The sequence below is a fragment of the Hibiscus syriacus genome, unplaced genomic scaffold (genome assembly GCF_006381635.1).
Source record: "Hibiscus syriacus cultivar Baekdansim isolate YM2019G1 unplaced genomic scaffold, ASM638163v2 tig00111634_pilon, whole genome shotgun sequence".
Taxonomy (NCBI): domain Eukaryota; kingdom Viridiplantae; phylum Streptophyta; class Magnoliopsida; order Malvales; family Malvaceae; genus Hibiscus; species Hibiscus syriacus.
Genome location: NW_024063140.1, coordinates 166,019 through 172,340, shown reverse-complemented (window position 1 = coordinate 172,340; position 6,322 = coordinate 166,019). Strand labels below are relative to the sequence as shown.

Here is a 6,322-nt window from a genome sequence, read left to right as displayed (position 1 = left end):
TTCACCTGATGTATGTGACGATGGATTTCTTCTAGACGTTGAAATCTTCTGTAGTTCGAGGTTCGACATCCGCTCAATCTCCAAGGCTCGTTCAAGCTTGCCTTTAACCATTGATCTGTCATTACATTAATATCATTCGATATAACGATGAAAACATATTCAGCACCCGTATTTGATACACATGTCTATATCCGAAGAAACGAACTAACATGCACACAAATACGAAAAGGATCGTGGGAAAGTTACCTTTGCTGCTCAGGTGCTCCACTCTCCTAGAATAGCTCTCAACCTCTCGTTTTCTTCGACATGCTGTTTCGGGGTTTTCAGCAACGTAAATTTCAACATGGCAGTGTGAGATTACAATCGTTTTCACCATTTTACTATTAGGTGTTTCCAGCTTACCTGATTGTTGGTTGTTCGAACGTGCTAGACCTCTGCCTCCGTCTCCGCCATTAAAGAACAAGCAAGTCTTAGCTAGGACTGTAGTTCATTCATCTACAATTCGAATAGTTTAATATCTCAGTTTCTGACTGAATCTAATACTTTCACACTTCTCTGAAAAAAAAATGCCGGAGAGATAGGTAGAACGATCACTACCAATGCTCGAAGTTGAACAACCTAGGGTGCATGGAGAAGAATGAACAAATTGGAGTTCAAATACAAAGAAACACTCCCTGTCCCGAAGTGCATATCCAAAGATGTACATGAAATGCATATATTGACTCGAGCATAAGTGTTGGATATGGATATCCATCTGATAACTTTTCGTGCATTTAGGGTGTCAGCCGTCAACCCCCATACCCATGTCTGAAAATGTCCCAGACATGGGTGTGAGAAACATATACTTCAACTAGAAAAAAGAAGGGATAGGACTGTAGGGTTTGCATGCCAAATGAACACCCCGCTTCTTTACAGGTTAAATCCTTACCCTCAAGCATAAATCACCTATTTAAACCATGAACATGAGCAGTGGCAAAACCAGAAAATTTTTATAGACTAGGCCAATATAAACTTAATAAATTTTTTATCTAACATAATTCATACATGTTTTTATTTAGCGTAAACTAACTATTTGCTCACCCATCTATTACTTAATTTATATTTTAGTCACTCAACTATTATTTTTCATAATCATAGCTAACCTCACATTTTGGTTCTATTTTGATCACTTACCATTAAAAAATTTAACGATGTTAACATGACATTTTTTTAAAGATGAGTGACCAAAACAGAACCAAAACATAAATTAAGTGTGATTTAAAATAAATAAAAGTGACCAAAACAAAAAGTAAATAATTTATGAGTGACTCAATAAGTAATTTCCCCTTTTTGGGCATGGGGGGTGCCATGGCCTAGTAGGCCTAGGATTGCATCCGCCCCTGAACATGAGCATATGTTCTAACCAGATAGAACAGCATGAAAAGGGAAAAAGGTGCATAAGTACAACAGATGATATGCAAGCATGAAAAGTTTATTTGTTCAAAAGAAATCTCTGCACTGATAGTGCAAGCCCGCAAATTTTCATGTTTCCAATATTAACTAGTGTACCTCAGCTGATAGTGTTCGCAATTCTTGATCACGTGCTGCTAATAGATGGGCAAGATCGACCTGGAAAAGAAGTCGAGAGTAACCAACCATTATTTTGACCATTTCTTTCAAAGTTATCACAGCATTCATCTGTAAATATGAATAATCACCTGAGGTGTGGTTCCATCATTAGATCCTTCATATTTGCTTATGCACTCTTGCAATCGGAGAACCTGCAGATAAAGATATATTGCTCGTATTACGGGTACACTGCTAGGCTACTGCAAAATTAATTAGAAAAACAACTATTTCAAGTACCTCCTCACTCAGAAAATGAAGTTTTTCACGCTGATACTGCAGTAAAGCCATTTGCTGATCAGAGTCGACCACCATTGTGATACCTGGAACACCAATCAGAAGCAAACATGGCAAACACCAATGTATAACAACAGTTATGATTCATAATTTCTTATTAATCTTTGTCTTTGATTTCATGACAAATGAATCTCCAGCGACTATAATCAGGATATCCAGAAACCAGCAACGCTCCCGAAATGGCAATATCAAACTAGTCTAACTAAATTAAAGATTGAAAGACGGATTTCTTTCACGGTGAATCTTGAAAATTCAGATTGGATTGACAAAAGTTTTTCCATTACCTCAAATCTTCCAAAGGACTTTGTGGTTGAAGGGGAGAATATAATGACTTCAAAATATAAGGCTAAGAATCCAATGAATTGTACTGGTGTACATAGCCTACAATAACCACAAAAGCGAAGAAACGCATTGGAATCTAACTGAATAAAAAAAGAAAGAAAAAGAAACTCATATTATAGGCATGTTTTATTCAATTAAACTCTTCGAGTGGTTCTACACATGTATGTGTGAGCTTACCAATATACACAATCATAACGAATGCAGAAAATACTGCTTCAACCAACATAATAATCCTGCAAATCAAGTGGGATATTGTCAACAATATGTAGTTTTGAATGAAAGGGAGAACTAGGAATGTTATTGTAATATATTTTTAATTGCAACTTCTGGATTGAACCAACATCATCAATGGCATCATACAGCCCCAATGATGAAATTGTAACATAAAACTAATTAGAACGAGCATCTAGAACTCATAAATCGCACACGTTTCAAGATGCAAACATTTAAATCAATATGATAGGATACAAAATCAGTATTTCTTTCTCAATCCCCAATAAAGGCTAAAAAGTAACTAGTTCGAATAAATCCTTCGACAAGCATAAGAAATATATCTCAAGCTTAAAGAAAAAGGAATTATTGCTGAGCCGTAGATTACCTGGGTATAGCAGAGGTGGAAAGAAAACTAATGTAGGGTTGCCAAACCATGACAAGCATCATTCAAGCAGTTCCTAATACAACAATAATGATGTGACAAATACGATCTTTTACCAAAAAATTACATCATAATTCCTAATTGAAAAGGTTCCATGGAGATAATCCATTATTGTCCAAGCGGATAACGGAAAAGATACTCACCATAAGCAGTAATGGCAAATGGTAGACCAACAATATGCTTCAACTTCTGACTGAAACTATAATAACCCTACAAAACATAAAAACATTTAATGGCTTCTACTAAATTTAAATGTCACTTAGGAAACCAACAGGATGGAGTAATCGGTAAAGTTACTCGTAAACGTATCTTCTGGACTTGATAAACATGATATTGCTGAAAAAAGCCTGTAAAACAAGAACTTAAAAGTTAGCAGTGCACTCAAATCCTTGTTATAGTACCGCATTCCTTCTATATCAAACCGATATATAAAGGAATTCGTATTCAAATGTATACTATAAAGCATCCCATGGACGGTAGAGATCTGGAACAACATCTTTTCTTCTTTTCATTCAATAAATACAAGAGATGACCTGGCAAAGAGACTTGTGACCACTAGAAGAACAACATCGCAACTGCAAAGCAACGGTGAGACGAAATTCCCAAGAGGCCGAAATATCCAAGGAGCTGCTGCAGCCAATATTGCATAACCTGCCTAAAATTTCGAAAAACAATCAGAGCTTCCCCTAATTACGCATTGAAAGATTCATTGTTTGATAGAAAAAAGTGATAAACTTCAACTTGCCAGTATGAAACAGTAAAAAAACCCTCAACGATACTCCTTGGTTTCCGGTGACCGAATAATTGAGCCTCATGAAGTATATCAAGGAACCTACAAATTGACTCAAAATTTGAAATTACCCATCACTCAAAGGAGGCGCATTCCCTAGGACGCACCATTCATAAAACTCATGGAAGGCATGTTTCATGTGACGCGTCTTTCCTCCCATCAGCTAAGACCTGTCGTACGCCTCCTTCTCTCTCTTAAAAAAAATGTTAGATCGGAAAAGAGTTAAAAAAAGATGTTTGATAGGTAGTATTTTTTTAGTAGGGTGATTTTTCGTCAAGAAACCATACTTTTTAAGGTATAATTTATTTTATATTTATTATTTTTAGTCAAGATTTTTTTATTATTTTATTACTTAACTTTTTATTATTTGATTACTCAATTGTAAATTAATTTAGTTTATATTTATTATCCACATTTAAAAAATGGAAGGTCGGGATATTGCGATTGGATGCTGATCATATTTCGAGTCATTTTGTCAATATGGTAAGAATATAAACTATATTCTTTTTAATTTTTTTAATATTAGGATACTTATCGTATAATATTTAAATTGTTAAAATTTATTTAAATAAATTTTGAAATATTTAATTCAAATTTTAATTGATATAATTTATTTATTAGAAAACTTATCGTATATTAGAAGTTTTTATTCGTGGCAACAAGATGAACACACTGAGTCATGTAGGAGGTTGAAAACTTGAACCCACCATTATTTCTGCACTGATCGAGAGGTGGAGGCTAGAGATATACAAATTCCATCTGCCATGTGGGGAGTGCATCATTACCATGGAGGATGTTTCAATGCAGTTGGGGCTCCCGGTAGATGGAACTAGTATTTGTGGTGTAGGGTATGATGATTGGAAGTCTTTGTGCATAGAGTATCTTAGAGCTTCTCCGGAGGATTTCAATGGTAGCCGAATACCGTTTGGATGACTGCAAAGAAATTTTAAAGAGTTGAGCAAAAATTGTTCCAAGGACGAGGTAAAAGCATTTGGTGAGGCATACATATTACAAATCATTAGAGATATATTGATGCCCGACAAATCTTAGAACCAGGTTCATTGTATGTGGTTACGACATCTCATCGATTTTGAAGTAGTCAGCACGTTGAGTTGAGGCTCTGTAGTTTTGGGATTTTTGTTTAGAGAAATGTGTCGGGCCACGAGATTTAGTAAAACTTCTATTAGCGGACGTCTCCCGCTTCTTCAGTCGTGGGCATGGTATCACATGCCTTTTTTTGTGTCCGATCGTGAATCAACCATTTGCCTTTCCGTTACTATCAAGGTAATTTTAATATTGAAATTATTTTTAAATAAATTTTTATTATTATATAATGAAATATATTTTTATATTAAATAGGTGGTCATCGAATAGGAAAAATCATCGTGACATCCCAGATGAATTGCAAGATATTCAATTACGAATTGATCAAAAAGTTGGCTTAGAGGTACGCTTTTAAATTTTAATTTTTGATTTAATTATTTTTATATAATTTGAATCCCATTTTAATTTGATAAGAAATATATATTTTTGTTTTAGTTCCAATGGTTGCCCTGTGTGAACAACGAAATGAGGGCTTGCATCCCGCCTGAGTTGAGTGGGCAACTCTACATATAGGTAGTTGTTGTGCCTCTTATCTGTTATGTTATTTTTGAGTGGCATCTGATTGACCGTGTGCTTCGTTAGTTTGGTTTCAAGCAATATATTCTTGAAGAACCTATAAATCTTGACAATATGCATAACATTGATAGACGAGGCAAAAAAGAGGTTAATTAGATGGTGAAGGATAGAGATTGGATAGCGATGTGGGAGAATTGACATCAACGCTTGCGCCATTGGAAGTATATATTATAAACTAATTCCTTGATTTTAGATGACTATATTGAATGGTTCAACGGAAACAGGAAACCATTTTTACTTTCAGAGGGAGCACGAGGGGCCAATTCATTATCGCCAAGAAATACGTCCAACATCACAGTATCATTATTCCTTTAATCGTGGACAAAGAGTAGGCGCTTCTACGACATCCTCATCAATGTCACCGAAACCATCACAACATCCATCACCACTAGTTTACATCCCAATCCCACTAGTTTATATAGGTACTCCGTCGGTTCAGATGCCACCGAATTACGTTCAAATCATCTGCCGGTTCAGATGTCACCATCGTCGGTGTTTCAGATGTAACCACCGTATTGTTACGTACAGAGCCCTCAGGGTTTTATGACACCCCCTAACGGATATTATATGGCGATGCCTATGGGTCTAATATTTATTGCTTATTCTATGCAGACATCGATGTCAGGTTTTTCACAGTTTTTGCATTTCTCACTTAGCAGTGGGATGGTTGGTCATACACATTCAGGGTCCTTATTTTATGCAGATCATGCATCATCATCCATCCCTTATCAACAAAATATAGTTGTTGCCGATGATGATGATGAGCATGAGGAGGAGGAAGAGGATAAGAGTGAAGAGGAAGAGCAACTTATCAGAAGAAGCCCTCATCGAAATAGACAACAACTACCTTATGAAACACATTCAATAAAGAAACATCGATAGAATTTAATTAATTGTAATATTTTTATTTAATATTTTTAATTTTTTCATAAAATGAAATGGATTATTTTTTT

General features: G+C 35.4%; 2 long non-coding RNA genes across 2 annotated transcripts; both read right to left on the bottom strand.

Annotated features, from left to right (window-relative positions):
• On the bottom strand, positions 1–485 carry LOC120166322. Its single transcript, XR_005519915.1, has 3 exons — positions 403–485; positions 247–309; positions 1–96 (listed from the first exon to the last, which is right to left on the bottom strand). It is a non-coding gene; the product is annotated as an uncharacterized LOC120166322 (long non-coding RNA).
• Positions 486–1,511: 1,026 nt separating this feature from the next.
• On the bottom strand, positions 1,512–1,897 carry LOC120166321. The gene is made up of 3 exons (XR_005519914.1): positions 1,846–1,897; positions 1,698–1,760; positions 1,512–1,608 (listed from the first exon to the last, which is right to left on the bottom strand). It is a non-coding gene; the product is annotated as an uncharacterized LOC120166321 (long non-coding RNA).
• Between the last annotated feature and the right edge of the window lie 4,425 nt (positions 1,898–6,322).